This window comes from Rhipicephalus microplus, chromosome 7 (genome assembly GCF_043290135.1).
Source record: "Rhipicephalus microplus isolate Deutch F79 chromosome 7, USDA_Rmic, whole genome shotgun sequence".
Lineage (NCBI taxonomy): Eukaryota > Metazoa > Arthropoda > Arachnida > Ixodida > Ixodidae > Rhipicephalus > Rhipicephalus microplus.
In genome coordinates, this window is record NC_134706.1 from 70870234 (window position 1) to 70894339 (window position 24106).

The window sequence follows — 24106 nt, forward strand, 5'->3', positions numbered from 1 at the left end:
AAATGCTACGACACTGGCTTGTGAACAGAATAGGGGAAAAGCAAATGTCTTCAAGCATGGGATACTCATCGTGATGCTTCCACGTGCATCACCTTCTGGGGCCCCCGAACGTGTTCACGGAATTTTCAGTTTCAGTTGAGTCAAGTGGTCGGCATTCCCTTAGTTTTGTGAAAATGCAGCTGGCTTAGGTGGCCGTAACGTTGCACACTGTAAGGGCCCACTTTGCTTAAAGTATGACAATGAGCACGCACGAAAATGCGACTGTAATAGCAAACTATTTTAAAAAACTAGAAATTAAGTGGGAGGGGCGTTGCTGATGCCGACTACAAGAGTACCGAAATACGAATGACTGATTGATATGTAAGGTTTCACGTTCTAAAACGAGCATATGATTATGCGACACGCCGTATTGTAGGTCTCCAAAAATGGCGACAACCTGAGGTTCTTTAACGTGCACACAAATCCGAGCATATGGGCCTACAACATTTCCACCTCCATCGAAAATGCAGCCGGTGCCGCCAGGATTCGATTCCTTGACCTACGGGTACCAAAATAAGAATATTTTTAGTCAAAAAATGCACTGACTGCTTAGGCAACGGTAGAGCTATCAATTTAGAAATATATAGAAAACTTTGGCCAGTTTTAAAATTTGTTCGCGTCCAGGAGGTGTGTTTTTATCATGTTGCGGCTGTTTCACACCGGATTACCTCGAATGTGCTTCTTGATATTGAACGCTCATCCTTTACTTGTGTTTGTATGTGTGTGGGCGCATGTGTGGTCAGTTTTAGAAGTTGCTTCTTCCCAGATACTCACAAAAAACGTAGTGTCCGTGGCTTGAGTGCTCTCAGTTTTCGTGCCTCTCACATAAATTGCAGTTCTCACCGATAATTATTCTTTCTAAAATATGCAGGAAACAATCAGCTCAACCCTGGCGTTATCAATGAATCTGATAAATGGTCCTTTGGAGATGGTGAATACTTGTTCCCGGTGGCCACGCTTTCTTCGCTTGTTGTACATCGTTTTGCAGCATTATGGGGTTAATTTTGAAGGGTGGCGCTTCAAACTTGAGTGCGGTTGATTTTACGTAATCTGTTTTCTTATGCTTTGTTTTTGTTGGATTTTTGCATGTTTGGTTATTCTGGTCTCCTTTTTCTAAATGCTGGGTAATCACCCAGAATCGGTAGCTTCTTTTGAATAAATCAAAGAATAAGAACTCGAGTGTTTCTTTAAATTTTGTGTGCTAGAGCTGTGTAGAAAAGAATACACAGTACTTCGGCAGTGCTTGTATGAGAAGAGGGACTTCCGTCATCTAGCCAATGCGTAAAACGATGAGCATACAATAAATAAACAGCGGAGCAAACACTTAAAGAAGTACTGGTCCACCTCAGTAGTAGAAATTCCATCCTGACGAAGTAAGTAGATTCGTAAAATTCTTCGAAGGTACCTCACAAAAGCTCCGGATTGTGGTAGTGAAAACCCACGAAAACTTCTCTGGAGGCGCCACGTAATCAGCCCAGCCAGCCGGAGGAAAATGCCAGTAAAAAGAACTCCAGCGGTGCCACGCAATAACTCTGGTCTGCATGAGTGAAATATCTTTTTAAAGTATAGCGGGTGCGCCACGCCATTCCTCCGGCGAGCACGAACAAAAAATTTCGCTCTGTTAGGTTCAGAGCAAACATTTATCCAAATAGGGGGGACGCTACAGGACAAGCGTTTTACTCCGACCTCGGAGTAATTTTATTTTTAGTGTGGCTCTCCTTTCGCAAGGACCCTACGGGACGCCTTAATCACTGGGCGCTCTGATTACAAGACTACACTTTTAAACCCGAAGCACTTCTTAGAACTTCGGCGACTTTGAGTCTATCTATCTATCTATCTATCTATCTATCTATCTATCTATCTATCTATCTATCTATCTATCTATCTATCTATCTATCTATCTATCTATCTATCTATCTATCTATCTATCTATCTAGCCGCCTACTACTTTTAGACCTCCTGGCCGTTTTAATAATGGTATCGATACCAACCTTGGTATATGACATGACTGTATGAAAACATAATTGACTAGTCATACCTTGAAAATCATATGCATGTCAAATAATTTACATTTCTTGGTCTTGCAGCTCTTGCATTGGTTCCGTTCACATGTTATGTTGCAAAAATGGTATGGTATATGACATGATTGCATAGCGAACAGCAGCGACAGACCCTAACACAGAAACAACGACATGCGTGTCGTGTAACAAGAGGACTACATGCCACGCTTATGATGTGCTTGTGGCGGTTTCACTAGCGTCACATATACCAATTTTGGTAATCCAGTACGTGAATGGATGACAAAACATAACTGGTGCAAACATAATAATCATGACATTCGTGTCATGTGAGAACAATACTACATCCCACTGTCAAGGCACCACTGCACTTCGACGTAACGTGGTGTGTGCTCGCCGGCGTTCATTTCTTCGTGCGACGACGTTGCCACGCCAGGCGCAAGTCCTGCCATATACTCGCAGGCTCGCGCCACACAGCGTTGCTTTGACACTCGCATTTTAGTGCGTACGGCGGCCCTCCGTCACGAAAAGAGGGAGATGCAGTGTTGTCTGAGTAACAAATCGGGGCGAAATGCAGCATGCCGCCTTTCGCGCTATTGCCATCGGGCTTCGCCAACGGACGCTGGTCGCGCCAAGCCTCAAAATATAGAGCGCTCGCGTTTTGCGAACGTAGCGTCGCTGTGCCCAGCGTGCGCGCACGTCAACGTTGGAGTATATTGGGCCCTTCATTATGTGCTCATGGCTGTTTTGCTAGCTCCACGTATACCAAACTTAGTGTTATGTGATGTAAAGGGATGAAAAAATATATGACTGGTAATCTTGACCAGCGTCATAATAAATATGATATATCCTGACACGTGTGTCGTGTAAGAACACGACAACATACTTCGCTCATAGCATGCTCGTTGCCGTTTCGCTAGCTCCACTTATACTAAATTTGGTATCACGGGACGTGAATAGATTACGAAGGTAAACGACACATCCAAGCATGATAGTCATGACATGGAAGTTATGTACCGCATCACGTAACATTGTGCTGATTTCAAAGTGACATATCAACTTTTATCAATCGTGCTTCGCATATAATCGATTCCCACTGTACGTGGGATCTGCCAACTTTTTTCGTATTGTATACGTCTGGACAACTTCACATTGATGCTGACTGCTTGACCCGTTACGCGGGACCTGCTGGTACTCTCCAGCCTATTGAAATCCTAGGTGAGCCATTTTTTTTAGTCGTCCTTGATCTTCTAGGACCTTTTCACGCGTCGCCCACCATAATTAAGTGGATTGCTGTCGCTACCGACTACGCAACGCGGTATGCCGTTGCACGAGCCCTCCCCACCAGCTGCGCTGCTAATGTAGCCAATTTCGTTCTACATGACTTGATTCTGCGTCATGGTGCTCCTCGTCAGTTGATCACTGAGCGCGGCCGCTGTTTTCTATCGAAAGTAGTCGACGAGCTTTTGCGATCCTGCTCTACCATCACAAGTTCACTGCAGTGGGCCGTACACAAAGCGATGGCCTGACCGGACGCCTCAACTGTACCCTGACAATTATGTTGGCGATGTACGACTCCAAGGAGCACAAATATTCGGACATCCACTTATCTTTCGGTACCTTCGCATAAAACACTTCACGTCATGATACAGCTGGATTTTCACTTTTTTACCAACTGTTTGCTGGTGACCCGCGTTTACCCATGGAGACCCTGCTCCATAATGACGCCCCCTCATCGACTACCTTTGCTCGTGCTCCCATGGCCCGTGCTGACATCGTCCGCCAAGTCGCCCGGGATGATTTATGTGCCTCGCAGCTTAATCAAAAGAGCGCTTACGATCACTGGCACCGCGACGTAAGCGCCGAGGTTGCTCGTCACCCTGAGGTCGCTAGTCTTGATGTGGTTACCATCACGACGTGTCAGTTTCTGAGAAAAACTCATGTCCCGCTGCGTTGGCCGTTACCGCGTTATACACAAGGTCACCAGCGTGACCTTTGAGATTGCTCCACTTCATACCACGTCAGCAATAGCTTCAGTTCCGACCGATATGGTGCACGACTCGTGACCTAAACCACTACTCACGCGCCGAGAATTGATGGCACCGGGACGGTGCTTCTGCCGCCGGCGTGTATTGGCACGGGCTGAGTAAATACATGAGGATGACGATGACGAAGTGCCGAGGGGAATGCGCACGGACTGCAGCAGCGTAGTACACATTAGCTCGCCAATATATTCATCGCGTATACTTTATTTCCGTAAATCTATATATACATATATATATATATATATATATTTATATATATATAAATATATATATATATTTATATATATATATATATATATATATATAGCGGAAACAAGTGTATACTTAAGGGCTCGTTTTTCGTGTTTTACGCAATAATAATGAGATCAAACAGACAATAATGCCAAAGAAGGTATAGGAGAAGTTATTAGGCCTGTTCTTATGTAAATGAGAAGAAAGAAAAGTGGCTGAAAAAATAACTTGCCTTGAGCAGTATCCGAACCTGCGACCTTCGAATAACGCGTTCGATGCTCTACCACTGAGCTACCATAACAGCCATCCCCCCAGCAACTTTATTGGGCATTTATGTCACTATATATATATATATATATATATATATATATATATATATATATATATATATATATATATATATATATATATAAAAGGAAAGTGGATGAAAAAATAACCAGCCCACGGCTGGTTATTTTTTCATCCACTTTTCTTTTTTCTTATTTACACTCCATTGGTTCTAATAACTTCCCCTGTACATTCATTGGCATTACTGTCTGTTAGATTTCATTAATATTGTGTTAAACACGGAAAAACGAGCCCTTAGATATACACGTCTTTTCCTTATATATATATATATATATATATATATATATATATATATATATATATATATATATATATATATATATATATATATGTGTGTGTGTGTGTCTGAAAAAGAAGGTGTCCTCGGATCTATTGGGAAAATACCAAAAAGTGGAGGACGGGCAAAACGAAAACTTTTTATTATCTTACGTTTCAGCCGGGGACCTGAAACGCTAATGAAGGCCGGTCCCCGGCTGAAACGTAGGAAAAATAAATAGTTTTCTTTTTGCCCGTCCTCCACTACACACACACACACACATATATATATATATATATATATATATATATATATATATATACATATATATATATATATATATATATATATATATATATATATATATATATATATATATATATATATATATATATATATATAGTAGGGAATCTGATAGAAGCTCTGCTGTTATTTAAGACGATGATGATGATCGGTGGCGGCAGTAGTACCTCGCGTCCGCCGCCTCTGGTAGCCAGACCTGCTTCATGAAGCCCCTTTCACCAAGCTGTGTCTGAAGCTTTCTCGACTTGCAACACCTCTATTTTAGGTGGTGGAAGAGCCGGGGTTCCCATCAACCTGAAACTTTGCAATCGGACGCTACCCTCACCGTTTACCATGAGTGCTCCTGGCCCTTTTCAAGCTCTCCAACCAATGACAGTCTTCTGTACTGGCGTGCCTCGGCAATGCGACCCACCACTTTTTCGCGACAACGACGAACATGACGTCGATAACTGGCAAATCGAGTATGAATTTGTAAGCGCTTCCAACAAATAGAACGCCTGCGACCAGCTCACTAACGTGCGCTTTTACCTCACTGATGTGGCCAGCCCCTGGTTCAAGAATCACGAAGGTGAAATCGCCAACTGGTCCCCCTGCAAGACCACCATTGCCGCGGTATTTGGTCGTCCCGCCATGCGCCGGCTTCGCGCGGAACAGCGTCTGCGTAGTCGAGTCCAGCGAAGGGACGAGACCTTTCCAAGTTACATCGAAGATAGGTTGTCTTTTTGCAAGCGCGTTGATGCATAACTGGCGAACACGACTAAATCAAGTACATCATCAAAGGAGTCGACGACGATACCTTCCAGATGCTCATCGCTAGGAACCCACAAACTGTCACTAATGTTGTCCAGCTCTGTCAGGAGTACGACGAGTTGAGTAAGCAGCGTGTCTCGATGCGCAGCGCCGCTGAAGATACAGCTCACGTTTCCGCCCTCGTGCACGATGTGGCTTCTGATTACACTGTTTTACTGGCTCCTTACATTATCTTCAAGATGTGCTCGCGGCGTTTTTGCTAGCTCCACATACACCAAATTTAGTGTTAAGTGATGTTAATGGGTGACAAAATATATAAGTGGTAATCTTGACACGCCTCATGATAAACATGATGTATCCTGACACGCGTGTCATGTAAGAACATGACAACATACAACGCTCATATTCTCGCGAACGTTTCGCTAGCTTCACTTATACTTAATTTGGTTTAAGGTGGCGTGAGTAAAAACGAAGGTAAACGACACATCTAAACATATTATTCATGACATGGAAGTAATGCACCACATCACTTACGTCCACCTTGTAATGTTGGCTGATTGTACTGTTACTTGGTCACCATATCAAACACTTCATCCGTGAAGAAGTTGCGCGTCGACATTCCCTTGTGGCCGAGCATGCGAGCCAGTGACATTGTTAGGCCCACGTTACGCCGGGTCATTGAGGCACAGGTCACGCAGGCACTGCCTTCATCACCGTCTATCTCCACGCCGCTGACTTACGCTGCCGTCGTTGCAAGACCAGCAAACCCACCTGTCTCTGGCGCATACCAGTGCACCGGGTCCTCTACCCTACGACACCGCCTACATACGCGGCATCCCATCCTACTTCGCCCCCGGCACCTTTTGGCGTTAACCCTTGGCGCACCTTCGATAATCGACTCATCTGTTTTGCATGCGGTTTGGTAGGACATATAGCACGCTACTGCCACCGTCGCAACTTCCAGCTTCTGAATCTTGATAATTTTACAAATTATCAGGCTTCACTGAATCCCCAGGGACCATCTTGCCCTATCGCCGACTTGTTGTCCACACGATGCCCTCTCGACTCTTGCAGGTCATTACCACCCCGTCGCTGATCTGTCTCCCCGATGCTTCAGAGCACGAGCCTCGCTTGAGAGGAAAACTGACAGCCGCAGTTTCGGAGGCAAGAACTGCGTCATCGCCGAACTCTCCAAGACCTCCTCTTTGTCCACCCAACGATATCTAGGTGCTAGTAGAAGGTGTCGCTGTACGCGCACTTGTTGACACAGGCGCTGTCATTTCTGTAGTTAATGAAAAACTGTGCCACGATTTCAGAAAATTCACAATGCCGCTTACGAATCTTGCCCTGCGTACAGCCACCGCCAATTTCATCACGCCGACGGCCCAGTGCACAGCACGTGTTCTTATTCCAGAAGCTAGGTACGCCGTCAAGTTTGTTGTTCTTCCACGTTCATCTTACGACGTAATACAAGGATTGGATTTCCTTTCTACCCATCAGGCCATCGTCGACTGCGCTCATGCTGAACTCACGTTGACGAATCGGTGCCTTGATATCGTCCACCGCAGTCCCTCGAAAGTGTTTGCCGCAGCTGACGTCCGCATCGCACATTTATCCGCCGTCCAAATGCATGTGTTTTTCCCTGCTGCCACTAACTCGATGCTCCAGTTCCAACCATCTATAGCTAGTGCGCACCATGGAACCATGTTCTCCCGTTTGCCATCGTCAGCTTTTCTAAAGATTTGGCGGTACTTTATGCATGCAATGTCTCTGCTCGCCCTTAAATACTGCAACGCGGAGATTGTCTGGGGAGCCCCGAGACCTTAAGTTGTATGTTCGAAGACCCGATGTATCTAGACAAGCCATTTCTACTGAGTTGTGCCATTACACCTATTACTGACGCCAATGACGCTATGGATGTATTCCGCAAGTCCATTGATTGCCACTTCACGCCAGGGCAGCAGGAACAGCTGATCAAGCTCCTCCAACGTTTCCGAGCCTTATTTGACTACAATAAGCCTTCCGTAGGTCGAGCGTCATCTGTTGTTCACCTGTCAAAAGACACCATTACGACAGCGTTCATATCCTGGGCCAACTACTGAACGCCGTGTCATCAATGAACAGGTCGACGATATGCTGAAACGTGGCATAATCGAACCATCAAGCAGTCGTGAGCCTCTCCAGTTGTACTGTTGAAGAAGGACGGATTCATCAGGTTCTGTGTGGACTACCGACACCTCAATCGAATCACGCACAACGATGTCTATACACTGCCACAAATTGACGATGCCATGGACTGCCTACAGGGAGCCGAATTTTTCTCTTTTTTACATTTTTGCTCTGAATACTGGCAGGTACCATGACAGAGGCTGATCACGAAAAAACTGCTTTCATCATGCCCGATGGGCTGTACGAATTCACAGTCAAGTTTTTCGGCCTCTGCAAAGCGCCAACCATTTTCGAGCGAATGAAGGACGCTATCCTTCGAGGCCTCAAATGCAACGTCTGCCTTTGTTCTTTACATGACATTGCTGTTTTTTCAACCAATTTCACAACCCACTTAACCCGCCTCGACAAAGTTCTCGCTTGTCTCTCCGCCATGGGGCTGCAAATGAATCTGAAGAAGTGCCATTACGCCGCTCGAAAGCTAACGATCCTTGGCCACGTAGTTTAGAAGGACGGCACGGCATTCTTCCTGAGCCTGTAAACTTGCAGCCGTTTCAGCAATTTCCAAACCGACCACCATGAAAGAGCTCCGAAGCTTCATAGGCCTTTGCTCCTACTTCCGGCGCATAGTCCGTAATTTCGCGATGATCATCGCTCCTTTGACCAAGCCCCTCGCCGGCTCTAGAAACCTTTGAGCCTGGTCTGCCACCTGTGACAATTCTTTCAATCAACTGTGCCACCTCCTCACGTTGCCGGCTATTCTGTGACATTACGACCCATCGGCACCCGCAGACATCCACACCGACGCTGGTGGTGTCGGGCTAGGCGCTATTCTCGCGCAGCAGAGAGTCGGCTTCCAAGAGTACATGATTGCCTACGCAAGCCGAACTCTTACCAAAGCCGAAACCAACTATTCTGTCACTGAAAAGGAATGCCTTTTCCTTATTTGGTCGATACAGAAATTTTGACCTTAAGTGTACGGATGCCCTTTTGACGCCATGACTGACCGATTCTTAAGAGAGAAAGGAAGAGAAAAGTGAGCCACTTAACTGTCTGCTTCAGTGAGCGACACCTCAAGAGTAGCTCACAAGGATTGGGGGTGAGGAGGGATAAAAAGGGCTAGGAGTAAAGGTGTAGAAAAGAGGAAGAAAGAGAAGAGAGGAAGAGACGTGAGGTGGTAAGCCAGAGCGAGCGTCAATTTGTTGACTGACCACCACGCCTTGTCGTGGCTGTCGTCACTGAAGGATTCAAGTGGTCGCCTCGCCCGAAGGGCGTTACGGCTTTAAGAATATGACATCTGCATGGTCTATCGCTCCAGCCGGACACATTCAGATGCAGACGCTTTCTCGCGTTCGCCCCTACCCCCTGACACTGCCTGCTGCGAAAGTGTTATCTGTGATGCCACTTCCGTCCCCATCGTCGACATCTGCGCAACGCAAGGACCCTTAGGTTGCTTCGATTCTAGACATCCTGACTGGGCGGATTGCTTCACCACTCGCGATGACGTGCTCCGCCAACGAACTATGCCCCCGGTGGACAACAGTGGCTTCTCGTGATTCCACGTCACCTGCGATCCGAAATTTGTTCCACTTTTATGACGACCCCCAATGTGGCCACGCAGGTTTCCTGAAAGTTTATTTTCGCATACGGCTTTGATATTACTTGCGTGGCTTGTACCGCTTTATTCGACAGTACGTTCGGGCTTGCTCGAGACGCCAGAAAAGAAAGACTCCCCCTCATCCCGCCAGTGGTAAATTATTACCTTTACCATGCCTCTCCCAACCGTTCGACCGTGTCGGAAGTGATATCTATGGTCCCCTTCCTAACACTGCAGATGGTAATTGCTGGATCATAGTTGCCGTCGACCACCCCACGCGGTACACCGATACTCCATCCCTTTCCTCGTCTACAGCAAAAGATGTTCCGACTTTCATACTTCGCAACATCGTATTACGCCATGGAGCACCTCGAGAGTTACTCAGTGATCGTGGTCGCGCATTCTCGTCAGACGTCATTACAGCATTGCTGCGTGAGTGCCACGTCGTTCTCTCACTACAAGCGCGTACCATCCCCAGACCAATGGAATAAGAGAGCGCTTCAGTCGCACCCTCGGTGACATGCTGTCTATGTACATCTCGTCAGACCACTCTAATTGGAACCGAGTGCTCCCGTTTATCACATTCGCCTTTACTACCGCCATTCAAAGCACTATGGACGCGAACCTTCTTGCAGTATGGACACCATTCTTTCGCACTGACCTGACTCCTCAGAGTCCAGGACTTTGTCTCAAGCTACTGCATACGCTGAAGAATGCCGCCAACCTAAAAAAAATTCTTCACAACACAAGACCAACGACGCCAAAAGCACCACATGACGCATCAATTACCACTACTTCTTAAGATCCAGGTTTGTTCGTCTGGCTGCATGTTCCTGCTACACCTAGCCTTTCTACCATGTAGGTCCCCATGTATCATGGCACATATCGTATACTGCAAAAAGGCTTCACTGGTGATTTGCCTCATCGAGCCACTGGAACCATCTTCTGACCAACGTCGTCGAGGCCAGGAAATTGTCCACGCGTCGAGACTTAAGCACTACAGTGACCCTGCCGTGTTTACTTGTCCATTGGTTGCCAGGACGGCTCCTTATTTCGCGGGGAGTAATTTTAATGAATCTTAATGACGGACGCTCTGCTGTTATTGAAGAAGACGATGGTGATCGGTGGCTGCAGTAGTAGCTCGCGCACGCCGTTCGCTAGTAGCCAGACCTGCCTCATAAAGCTCCTTTCGCCAAGCTTTGTCTGAAGCTTTCTCGACGTACAACACCTCTATTTCATTATATATATATGTATATATAAATATATATATAAATATATATATATATATATATATATATATATATATATATATATATATATATATATATATATATATATATATATATATATATATATATATATATATTGTAGCGAAGCCTCCAAACTCGGAAATGGGTCGAGCTCTTGAGTACCCTCTAGTGGGGCTACCCAACAAGGACGCCGCTCGCGCTGAGAGCCCGTACTTGGCTGTGACTGTCGCCATTGTATATTTTCGCTCGTTTCGGGCTAATAAACGCCTTAACAATTTGGGGGAGAGTGCTGTGATCCCTGTCTATGCCTTTGGAGCTATGATCACGTACCCTGCCATCTACTATGTACCACGACGCTTCTCAGCAAACGCCTCCTCCAATGCCACCCCCTTGTCCCAGTGTCCCCAGAATCCGCGATCCACCCATCTTCACTGGCGCTGATGGCACTGACGTGGAGGACTGGCTCGCCATTTACGAGCGCGTGAGCGTCCCCAACAAATGGTACGAGGACGGCAAGCTGACCAACTTGGTATTCTACCTTACGGGTGTTGCCATTATGTGGTACAACAACCATTGGGTCCGATTTTGCCACCTGGTCCGATTTTTAAACCGCAATCATCAACGTCTTCGGCCGCCCTGCTGTTCGCAAGCTGCAAGCCGAGCAGCGCTTACGTGAGCGTGCTCAGGTGGCTGGTGAGTCATTCACCAGCTATATTTAGGACGTCCTGGACCTATGCAACAAATCTAATCCCACCATGTCCGAGTCTGACAAGATCCGAAACATCATGAAAGGCATTGACGATGATGCCTTCATGATGCTGCTCGCCAAAAACCCCGGCACAGTGGCTGAGGTCATCACACTGTGCCAGAGCTACGAGGAGCTCCGCCGGCAGCGTTCGATGACCAGACACTCCCCACCACGAGCTGCAACGCTTGCTGGCTTGGAGGCCAGTTGTGACCAAGTGGCGTTGATGGCAGACCTGAAGTCCTTCATCCGCGAGGAATTCGCGCGTCAGTTCTCGCTCCTGCTCTTTGCCCACCAACCGACTGTTCAACAATCGCCTACTACCGTTCTTCCTCCCATCCGTCGAGCGATTGAACAGGAAATAGCGGAGTTAATGCCTGCGTACCACCCTCCACAGCCTCCGGCTCCTGCGCCCCTGAGTTACGCGCAAGTGGTCGCCAGGCCACCCCAAGTCGTTCCAGCAACCGCCCCTCTGACTTACGCCGAAACAGCCGCTCCACCTCCGTCCTTTGCAGCGGGCGTGCCCGCTACGTGTGTTGACGTAACCCCTCAGCCTCAGCTTCAGTCCACCATGCAACCACCGTTCCGTCCATCAGCCCTTGCGACATGGGTGAGACCTACCCCGGTGAACAGATGGCGCACACCCGACAACCGGCCCATCTGGTTTGCCTGCGGTTACGCCGGTCACGTGGCCCGTTATTCCAATCGCGTACAGCCGGCTCCAATTTCTTCACCTGTTGCTGGCCAACTCAGCCGTCCTTATTGCGAACAACCACCGTCTATGCCACCTCGATCTCGCCCAGGTCCATGTCGAAGATCGCCGTCTCCACGACGTCGTTCCCTGTCCCCCATGCGGCCAAATGCGGCTGCTCACGAGCGGGAAAACTAGTCGTCGCAGTCGCCGAGGCAAGGACTGCGACGCTATCGCAATGTGAAAGCCCTCAGAGCAGCCCCTCGAATGTCATTGACGTGCTTTTGGACGGTGTTTGTGCATCGGCTCTTATTGACACTGGAGCTGCCGTATCAGTTATGGACGAAAAACTGCCGCTTACTTCGAAAGTGACGACGCCACTTTCTGGGTTATCCCTCCGTACTGCAAGTTTGCACCGCATTCATCCTACAGCAGGGTGCACAGCTCGCGTTGTCATCCAGGACGTTCTATATGTCGCCCAGTTCATCATCATTCAGGCATGCTCTCATGACGTCATCCTGGGATGGGACTTTCTCTCCCGCCATGACGCTGTCATCCATTTTGCCGCCGCCAAAATTGAGCTCTCACCCTTCTCGCCTTTGACGCCAGAAGACAGTCCTCCGACACTGAGCAAGATTCTAACGAAAGACGATACAACAGTGCCTCCAAACTCGACGACGGCTGTGTCTGTCTACTGCGCTGGTCTCTCCGACACCATTGGACTTGTTTCGCCATCTGACCACGCTTGCAGCAGGAAAGGGTTTCAAGTACCTTTCGCGACCGTGCAGGTCAACCAGGGCAACACTGCTATTTTTGTAACCAACCCGTCCCCGTACGCTGTTTCCTTGCTTCGAGGGGACTGTCTCGGCAGAGTGGAACCAGTCGACGACGCACAAGTCTTGGACGTACCCGATGACACGCGCGGTCCCAGGTCGTGTACCATCAATGCTGTTTCCACTTCTGATTCGTCGTCTGCTGATGTATTTGGCCCCTCTATCGCTGACAACCTTACGGCCGTACAGCGTTCCCAAGTTCTGGACCTGTAACAAGAATATCGTTCTTCTTTCGATGTCGGGCAAAGTTTTCTCGGTCGCACGTCCGTTGTTACGCATCGCATCGACACTGGTGCCCATCCACCTTTACAGCAACGTCCATATCGCTTGTCGCCTGCTGAACGTCGAGTAATTAATGATCAGGTTGACGATATGCTCCGACGCGACGTTATTCGGCCCTCCGACAGTTTATGGGCGTCTCCTGTTGTTCTTGTTGCGAAGAAAGACGGTTCTGTGCGGTTCTGTGTGGACTACAGACGGCTCAATAAGATCACTCGCAAGGATGTTTATCCACTGCCACGCATCGATGACGCGATTGACAGCCTTCATGGAGCCAATTTTTTTTCTTCTCTCGATCTGCGCTCAGGGTACTGGCAAGTACCTATGGCTGACGCCGCTCGACCAAAGACCGCCTTCATCACGCCAGACGGCTTGTACGAGTTTCACGTAATGCCATTTGGTCTATGTAATGCACCTGCGACCTTTGAGCGCATTATGGACACCGTTCTGCGCAACTTGGAATGGTACACGTGCTTGTGTTACCTCGACGATGTCATTGTCTTTGCTCCGGATCGCTCCACGCATCTCCAACGTCTGAAAGAAGTTTTCGCACGTGTGTGCAATGCCGGCTTGCAACTAAATCTGAAAAAGTGCCGCTTTGCAGCACGGCAACTCACCATACCGGGGTACGTCGTGTCCAAAGACGGCATTTTTCCTGATCCTGCCAAGCTTCAGGCCGTGGCCAAATTCCCCAAACCTGCATCTGTCAAAGAACTGCGTAGTTTCGTGGGCCTGTGCTCATACTTCCGACGCTTCATACGAAATTTTGCCACGATCATATCACCGCTGACGAAGCTCTTTGGAAGTAACGGGCCCTTCAATTCGTGGTCATCCGAATGCGACGACGCGTTCGCGAAGCTCCGCCATTTGTTGACGTCACCTCCCATTCTACGCCACTACGACCCCACAGCCCCAACGGAGGTGCACACGGACGCCAGCGGTGAAGGCTACGGCGCTGTCCTGGGGCAGCGAAAACCCGGACTCTCTGAATATGTCGTAGCATATGCAAGCCGTCCGCTCACGAAAGCCGAGAAAAACTACACCGTCACGGAGAAAGAATGCCTGGCGATCGTCTGGGCTCTTACAAAGTTTCGACCTTATTTGTATGGTCGCCCATTCGATGTCGTCACAGACCATCATGCACTATGCTGGCTTTCATCATTGAAGGATCCCTCAGGCCGTCTCACCCGTTGGGCTCTTCGCTTACAAGACTACGATATCCGCGTGCTGTACCGCAACGGAAGCCAGCATGCTGACGCCGACGCCCTCTCGCGCTCCCCTCTGCCTGAAGGTGATGTGCTCTGCTCAGTATCCTCGGCTGCTGTTTCTGCCACTGATGTTGTCATCATCGCCACTGAACAGCGAAAGGATAATTGGATCGGCCCGCTCATCGACATGCTCTCTGATCCATACGCAACGCCACCCACGCGTACCTTGCGTCGTCAAGCTCGCCATTTCGCCATCCGTGACGGCCTTCTAAACCGACGCAATTACGACGCCGACGGCCGGCAGTGGTTACTCGTGATACCCCGCAGTCTGCGGTCAGAGATATGTGAATCCTTTCATTCTGATCCGCAATGCGCGCACTCTGGGGTATTCAAAACCTACCACCGCATTCCACAACGCTACTTCTGGCGCAGGATGTACCGTTATGTGCAGCAGTTCGTTCGCTCTTGCCTCACTTGCCAACGCCGTAAACCGTCAGCCCACATGTCGCACGCCGGTCTGCAACCGTTACCTTGCCCTGACCGTCCCTTTGGGCGCGTAGGTATCGATCTGTATGGACCACTTCTTCTGACGTCGGCTGGTAACCACTGGGCCATCGTTGCCGTTGACAATTTAACGCGATACGCCGAAACCGCCGCTCTCCCTGCGGCTACTGCACGCGATGTTGTGTCCTTCCTACTGCATCAATTTATACTGCGCCACGGACCACCCTAAGAGCTTCTCAGCGATCGAGGCCGTATCTTCTTGTCGGAAGTCGTCGAAGCCATTCTGACGGAGTGCCATTCTGTCCACCGCAAAACTACTGCTTACCACCCACAGACGAATGGCCTCACTGAACGCTTTAACCGCACCCTCGGCGACATGCTTTCTATGTACGTCGCTGCCAACCACACTAATTGGGATAATATACTGCCCTTCGTCACCTACGCCTACAACACCGCCCCTCAGAGCACGACTGGTTTTTCACCTTTCTACTTGCTGTACGGAAGGCACCCGTCGCACTATGGACACGATACTCCCGTACACGCCGGATCCATCTGAGTGTACACCTATTTTCGAGACAGCTAGGCTTGCTGAAGAGTGTCGCGAGCTTGCCAAGACTTTTACGACGCAAGAGCTAGAGCGGCAGAAGAGTATTCGTGATGGCTCCATCACTTCTGAGTCCACGTTCCTTCCTGGTGCGCTTGTATGGCTCTCGATCCCGACCTCTGCAGCTGGCCTCTCTTCCAAACTACGTCCCAAATACGAAGGCGCCTACCGTGTCATCGAGCGCACCTCACCCGTCAACTATCTGATCGAACCCGTTGAACAATCTTCGGACATGCGCCGCCGTGGGCGCGACATCGTCAACGTGGAGCGCCTCAAGGCTTATTATGACCCGCTCATAGTAACAAGCTGTTAGGTCGCCAGGCGGCTCCCTCTTCGAGCACGGGGTAATTGTAGCGAAGCCTCCAAACTCGGAAATGGGTTGAGCTCTTGAGTACCCTCTAGTGGGGCTACCCAACAAGGACGCCGCGCGCCCTGAGAGCCCGTGCTTGGCTGTGACTGTCGCCATTGTATATTATCGCTCGTTGCCGGCTGATAAACGCCTTAACAATATATATATATATATATTTATATATATATATATATATATGAGATCTAACAGACAGTAATGCCAAGGAATGTATAAGGGAAGTTATTAGAACCAATGGAATGTAAATAACAAGAAAGAAAAGTGGGTGAAAAAATAACCAGCCGTGAGCAGGAATCGAACCTACGACCTTCGAATAACGCGTTCGATGATCTAACCACTGAGCTATCACAGTGTCCTTCCCTCCATCCTTTTTTTCGGGTTTATATGTGAATTTAGAAGTAGGAGTGTCAGTCAGCGCCATCTATAAGCTAACCGACGAGCATCAAACACTCTTTTATGCGCATGTTTGGCGTAACGTAGCACGTGAACTTATTACGTGCGGGCAGCTGATCAATACTCCCTGGTATACAACCTAATGTCACCAAGTCTGCCAGTACGAGACCCTCGTTATTGAATAAGGGAAAGAAATGATTTCTTAAGGGCTCGTTTTTCTGTATTTTGACTCAATATAATAAGATCTTACAGACAGTAATTCTAAGGAATATATAGGGGAAGTTATTAGAACCAATGGAATGTAAATAAGAAGAAAGAGTAGTGGGTGAAAAGGGGGATTTGGTGTCATTAGGTTGTATACGAGGGGCTATTGATCAGCTGCCCGCTCGTAATAAGTTCACGTGCTACGTGAAGCCAAACATGCGCATAAAAGAGTGTTTCACACTCGTCGCTTGGCTTATAGATGGCACTGACTGGCACTCCTACTTCTAAATTCACATATAAACCCAAAAAAGTGGATGGAGGGAAGGCTGCTGTAATAGCTCAGTGGTTATAGCATCGAAGGCGTAATTCGAAGTCGTAGGTTCGATTCCTGCTCACTGCTGGTTATTTTTTCAACCACTTTTAATTCTTTTTATTTACATTCAAATGGTTCTAATAACTTCCTCTATGCATTCCTTGGCATTCCTACACATTCCTAGGATATACATTCCTTGGCATTACATTCCTTGGCATTAGGAGTTGCGGGCACGGAACTCACCAAAGCATGACCTCAAATACGCTCGCCTTTGCTTGTTTACAGATTCCGATTATCATTTCTGCAAGCAGCACGACCTTGACAAGTGTATTCTACTCCGTTGAACATCTTTCAACAAGCGGATGCATTCATGCGGTTCCCTTGGAGCCAGCAGCCTACGTTATCGACGAGCCATGCTGTGACTACGTGGCCCAATCAAAGATGGATGTGCACGCCCCTCAACCGTACATAAGGAACACCTAGGATCCACACGGACTCAGTTGCGGTCACGGCACTCACCAAAGCATGACCTCAAATACGCTCGTCTTTGCTTGTTTACAGGTGAGGCGGTGCATTTCATGTTTTCGAAGCAATGAACTATTTCTCATAGTCGTGCCGTGCCCCAACACACTGTTGTCTCTATCTTGTAAGTGCTGGTCTGTGTAGCTGAAGTTGGCTAGGAGTGGTGATATTGAGACAAACCCCAGTCCCGCTGTACTTGAAGAAAAAATTGTACAAATTTTGCAAACATTGAAAGAACAGACAAAGACACTTGGTGATATAAAACGTGATCAACGTGCTCTTCAGAAGGAAGTTAAAGATAATGGCAGCGTCATAAAAAATTTGAAGAACGACTGTCTATGATTGAGTCATCCCTTCCAAAACTGACCGAAACTAAAGAAGCGGTTTCTGCTTTAACTGAGCAAGTGGCTGTGCTTTCCCGGAGGGCCGACGATCTGGATAATCGGCAACAAAGAAATATTTTGATCGTCTGTGGTCTTCTTGAGAGACCAAATGATTCAGTCAATGAACTGTTTGAAACCGTAAACCAAAAGCTTTTTTTTGTAATAGGTGTAAGCCCGTGTAGTGTAGAACGCATACATCGACTTGGAAAAAGGCGAGACCATTCGCGGCCTGTAATATTTCGCAAATACAACTTCAAAGAAAAAAGCCATCTCTTGATGAGGTGTTCAAAATTGAAAGAAGCAGGTGTTTCGGTGCGTGAAGACTTTTCAAAGTGCGTATTTTATTGTCGCAAGCGCATTTGGGAGAGTGCAAAAGAAGAAAAACGAAGCGGTGCGCGCGTGCGCCTTGTTCATGAGAAACTTTACGTGAACAAGGATGCATATTTCTGGGACGAGAACACCGTTTCACGGAAGCCATGCTTAGTTGCTGATAATCTTCAAACCACAAGAAAATCCAGGAACGTGGGCACTACTCCTGATGCAGTGACGGTTATTATTCTGAACGCGCGCAGTGTCTTGAATAACATTTCAGCCATTGAAAGTGTTTTGCTCGAGTATGAACCAGATGTACTCATTGTTACTGAGACTTGGTTGAATGAATGCATTGAAGACTGCGAGTTTCTTCCTCCAAACTATATAGCTTATCGTAGAGATCGCGTATCTAGTGGTGGTGGTGTTGTGAATATCTGTAAAAGATCAACTGAGTGCACAGAACGTTCTTCGTTACCTGAAATTGAATGTATTGCATGTGACTTGACTTTATATGGCAGTTCGTTCACATTCAGTGCAGTGTATCGTCTTCCCGATTCTTCGGAAGACTACATGCTAGCTTTGAATGACTTCTTACATTGCGAATTTCAGAATTCAAAAAGAAAAGTTGTAATGGCCAGTGATTTTAATCTTCCGCATATTAACTGGGTGGAGTATAAAGCGGGTCAGGTTGATATATTACCATGCCGAGCTCTCCTAGATGGGGTGTTCTCGCTCAGTATGGTTCAAGTTGTACAGGAGTGCACACGAGTACACGAAAAGGGTGGCTCTTTACTTGATCTTGTATTTTTGAGTCCATTCCTGGCTGAACAAAACTACACTTGTGAAGTGATGGATGCTATTTCAGATCACAGTATGGTGATTCTTCAGCTATTGGTCATGCGTCATGAAGCGCAAGCCACAAAGTCTGTACTGGTGCCTCTAATTACTCTAAAGCTTATGATGTTTCAATTCTGGACTTTTTTGACGTTGATTATGAAGATTTTAAGCACATTGCTGTATGTGATACTGCAACTGTTGATGATGCGTGGAAAAGGTTTAAAGAAACTGTACACACACAAATAAAACGTTACATACCTGACCGGAAAAAAAAAGGTTCAAAGAATGAATCCATGGGTTTCGCAAAAATTATTTACATGAAACGACAACCAAGGCGCATGCAGGAAAAACGAAAAAGTAGTAAACAAAGTTTCAGATTGGCTGACGTCACAACGCTCTCTTTGTTGTCCAGAGCTGAGCTGGCTGACGCAAAGAAGCGATACATGAATGAATCTTTAACGCAGTTTATTAAAACAGCACCGCAGAAATTTTGGCGATATTAATCGAAAGAAAAATCGAATACTGTGTATTTAAATAACGAAACCGGCACTGTTACCGATAGTTTTCAGTTAGCCTGTACTTTTAATGATTATTTGAAATCGGTTTTTACGGACGATGACGGTATACTGCCGGAATTGAGCCTAGGTTGTCCTGCCTCGCCAATTCCTGATATTGTCCTTACGCAGGAAGGCATTTGTGACCTTTTTCTGAATCCTTGATGAAAAGAAATCAGCTGGCTTAGATGGCATTCCGATTGTTTTTTAAAAAAAGAATGCTGAATGGTGCTCTTAATATGTCACTGATATATTTAACAAATATTTGCCTGACGGACAGGTTCCTAATGAGTGGAAATGTGCTAAGGACATACCGATTCATAAAAAAAGTGCTAAAGGATCTGTAAACAACTACAGGCCTGTGTCTTTGACAAGCACGTGCTGTAAAACACTGGAGCATGTACTAACTAAGCACTTATTAGAATTTCTCGAAGAGCACAAACTAATGGCAGAACAGCCACATGGTTTCAGGCGAGGTTTCTTGACAGTGACAATTGTCACCGAGGTTTCACATTTCATTAGTCAATTCTTTGATGACAGAGGGCAAGTTGACATTATTTTTCTTGATTTCAGAAAAGCATTCGCAAAATACCACATCCCAAATTGCTGCATAAACTTAGCACGATCCTGCAGAATGATGAGCTCATAAATTGGATAGCGGCTTATTTGATAAACAGAGAGCAAGTGGTTTGCATTAGGGGCACAAACAGCACGAGCCAGTCGGTAGGTTCAGGAGTTCCGCAGGGCTCTGTCATAGGGCCATTGCTGTTATTACTATATATTAATGACATGAACAGCGGCTTCTCGCCCGATGTTTTCGTTAGGCACTATGCTGATGACACAGTCATCTATTCAAAGGCAGAATCAAACTACGACCAGGAAAAGCTTAAAGAACGTCTGGACATGATAGGCTCTTGGTGCAAAAAATGGCAAAATGGAGTTGAACACAAGCAAAACAGTTTTTCTGCCGATTACAAGAAAAACCAAGCCTCTCTTATTTCGTTACGTCATACATAACGAACCACTCTGCCGTGTGTCCGAATATAAATACCTGAGTGTTTACGTCACAGATAGCTTGAACTGAAACCGCCATATAGTATATATTTGTGATAAATCGCAAAAAAAGCTTTGGTTGCTTCGTCGGAGGCTTGGTGACGCGACACCTGAAGTAAAACTCATAGCATATAAAACCACAGTACTTCTGTTGCCGGAATATGCATGCCCGATATGGAAGGCATATACGCACAGTAATACCGCTAATTGTGAACAGGTTCAAAATAGAGCCTTAAGATTTATTTTTAATTCCTACCGGAGAACGCAGTCCGTAACAAGCCTAAGAAGTAGGGCTCATATTCTCACATAGCACAAAAGAATGAATATCAACAGCATGAAATTCTTTTTTCAGATATTCCACGGTATATACAAAACAGAGATAACAAAAATTTTCACTCTAGACACGTCGCATTTGCGGACAAAGCACATCAAACACATTAAACCTCTGAAGCACAACACAAAATCATTCAAGAATTCTTTTATTATATCCGCTAATGACACACGAAATAAGTTACGGAATGACGTTGTACTGTCTAACAACGTGAAAGATTTCAAATGTGCGTTTGAATTGTTAAACTGAGCTGTGACAAGGCACTCACTTGCTCACCTGTGTTCTGCCGAGCTATGCTGCAGTGTGCGCATTGAATGTTGGATTTTTGATTTATTTTTTTGCACTGCTTTTGCTTTCTTTGTGTCAAATTGTGAGATGTTCTATTTTTGCATTAACTTTTGAAATTCGTGCGCCCAGATGAGCAACTCCTGTTTTGGCATGTATGCTAACACTATGAATAAATGAATAAATGAATTACTGTCTATTAGATCTCTATAATATTGTGTCAAACACGGAAAAACGAGCCCTTAGGTATACACTGCTTACCCTTATTCATTAACGAGGGTCTCGTACTGGCAGACTTGGTGACATTTGGTTGTATACCAGGGAGTATTGATCAGCTGCCCGCACGTAATAAGTTCACGTGCTACGTTACGCCAAACATGCGCATAAAAGAGTGTTTGATGCTCGTCGGTTAGCTTATAGATGGCGCTGACTGACACTCCTACTTCTAAATTCACATATAAACCCGAAAAAAAGGATTGAGGGAAGGACACTGTGATAGCTCAGTGCTTAGAGCATCGAACGTGCTATTTGAAGGTCGTAGGTTCGATTCCTGCTCATGGCTGGTTATTTTTTCACCCACTTTTCTTTCTTCTTATTTACATTCCATTGGTTTTAATAGCTTACCCTATACATTCCTTGGCATTACTGTCTGTTAGATCTCATAAATATTGTGTCTAAATAAGAAAAAAACGAGCCCTTAGGTGTACACTTGTTTCCCTCATATATATATATATATATATATATATATATATATGTATATATATATATATATATGTATATATATATATATATATACATGTATATATATATATATATATATATATATATATATATATATATATATATATATATATATATGAAAAACAAGGTATCCTTGGATCCAGTGGGAAAATACCAAAAAGTGGAGGACGGGCAAAACGAAAAACTTTTTATTATTTTACGTTTAAGCCGGGGACATGAAACGCTGATGAAGGGCGGTCCCCGGCTGAAACGTAGGAAAAATAAAAAGTTTTCATTTTGCCCGTTCTCCACTATATATATATATATATATATATATATATATATATATATATATATATATATATATATATATATTTATGTATATATACATATATACATACAGCGAAGGATGCGCTACCGTCCTCTTCCTGTGGAGTGAACGAACATCGCCTTCCGGCAGGGGTCGTCGGCGCGTGCGTTAACTTGTTAGCGAACAAGGGGGGGGGGCGCTTATGGTAGCCGTACGATCGCGGCTACGATCAGCGCGCGGCTCTTGTCCCCACAGCATGCAGGAGCTTCTGCGTGTTGTGCTCTCAACGTACAAACAAACAACACACAGACACTCGCACACGCAAGCACACACCTACATACACACACACGGTGCGAAAAGTGTACCTGGAGTGACAATATACATATAGATGCGCTGTACACATAAACGGCTACCAGCGGCGACACACGATGAATATCCCTAAGTATCAGCATGCGCTGCCCTGTGTAGGTGCCTCTCATCAACGCTGTTACTACGCACAAGCCTTGTGGTCATCTACTGTTGCCACGCTGCAGGAAACATGATTACTTATCAAGCGCATGTTTGCTACAAATAATGTTGCTCCTTGCTCTTAAAGATGCTATTCTTGCTTCGTAAAAAAATTCGAATATGTTGCTATCGAACTCATTGCTTTGATTTTTTGGTAAAACCATAATTTTTTTCACGTTAGGACTAGCCTGACGTTGTCGTCAAACCCTCTCACCCTCCTATGCTAGTTGTGGCATGTCCCCAGTGAGGCAGACAATCGCAAGAGTGCCAAGACATTGGTGGATATATATATATATATATATATATATATATATATATATATATATATATATATATATATATATATATATATAGAAAGTTGTTAGGGAAAAGAAAAGCAGGAAGGTCAACCAGATGAGCGGCCGGTGTGCTATTCTACACTGGAGGGAGGGGATTGAGGAAGGAAAAGATACGGAGAGGAGAACTTAAACATATACAAGTGAGCCTGAATTAGACGGCTGCTTTTGATAGTCATGGGCGCAGGCTAAAAGTTCTCTTCGAACACGGTCATCTGACCACTACAAATTTAGAATGACTTAAAATATAGTTTGATAAACATTATTGCCACGTACAGTCAAGTAAAGAAATGTAATCAAAAACACATACGTGTCCCAGTACTGTATTGGTACCTGAAAAATATAGAAAACAGTAGCAAACCATGACTATTATGGTGATCACAGTATATGACATTTACATTAAAATAGAGTTTACTAATACTTTGTAACATAATTTTATAGCAAGCGGTATGGTAATATGGACATAACTGGTTGAACGTAACATACAATAATTGCACTCTCATCAGTTCTCATCATTTTCTTCACATCACTTTTTCACATCACTTTTTCACATCACAAAAACGGGAACCTGGAAAAGTAATGGTGTATAAAAATTATTTCAGTGAATACTGTTGCGCTAGATTATCTTCCTCCTATACGAAACACCCAATTTAGCCTTTTATTTGCTAATCTTTGAATAGGGTGCTTTAGATAAGAAGAAAACACTGCACAGGCTTTTTAGTCTGGCGCCATGTTACATACAAACAAATCTAGAACTCGTCCTAATAACACGACTGCCGTGTTCGCGAAAATTGAACAGGCAAGTTCTGACAC

General features: G+C 45.9%; 1 long non-coding RNA gene across 1 annotated transcript in view; it reads right to left on the bottom strand.

Moving 5' to 3' along the window:
- LOC119180188 (uncharacterized) overlaps positions 1 to 23627 on the bottom strand; it is a 116816-nt gene extending 93189 nt beyond the window's left edge. Inside the window, exon 1 of the long non-coding RNA XR_012884690.1 lies at positions 23604 to 23627. This is a non-coding gene — a long non-coding RNA (uncharacterized LOC119180188). The remainder of the gene's footprint in view (positions 1 to 23603) is intronic.
- Positions 23628 to 24106: the final 479 nt, after the last annotated feature.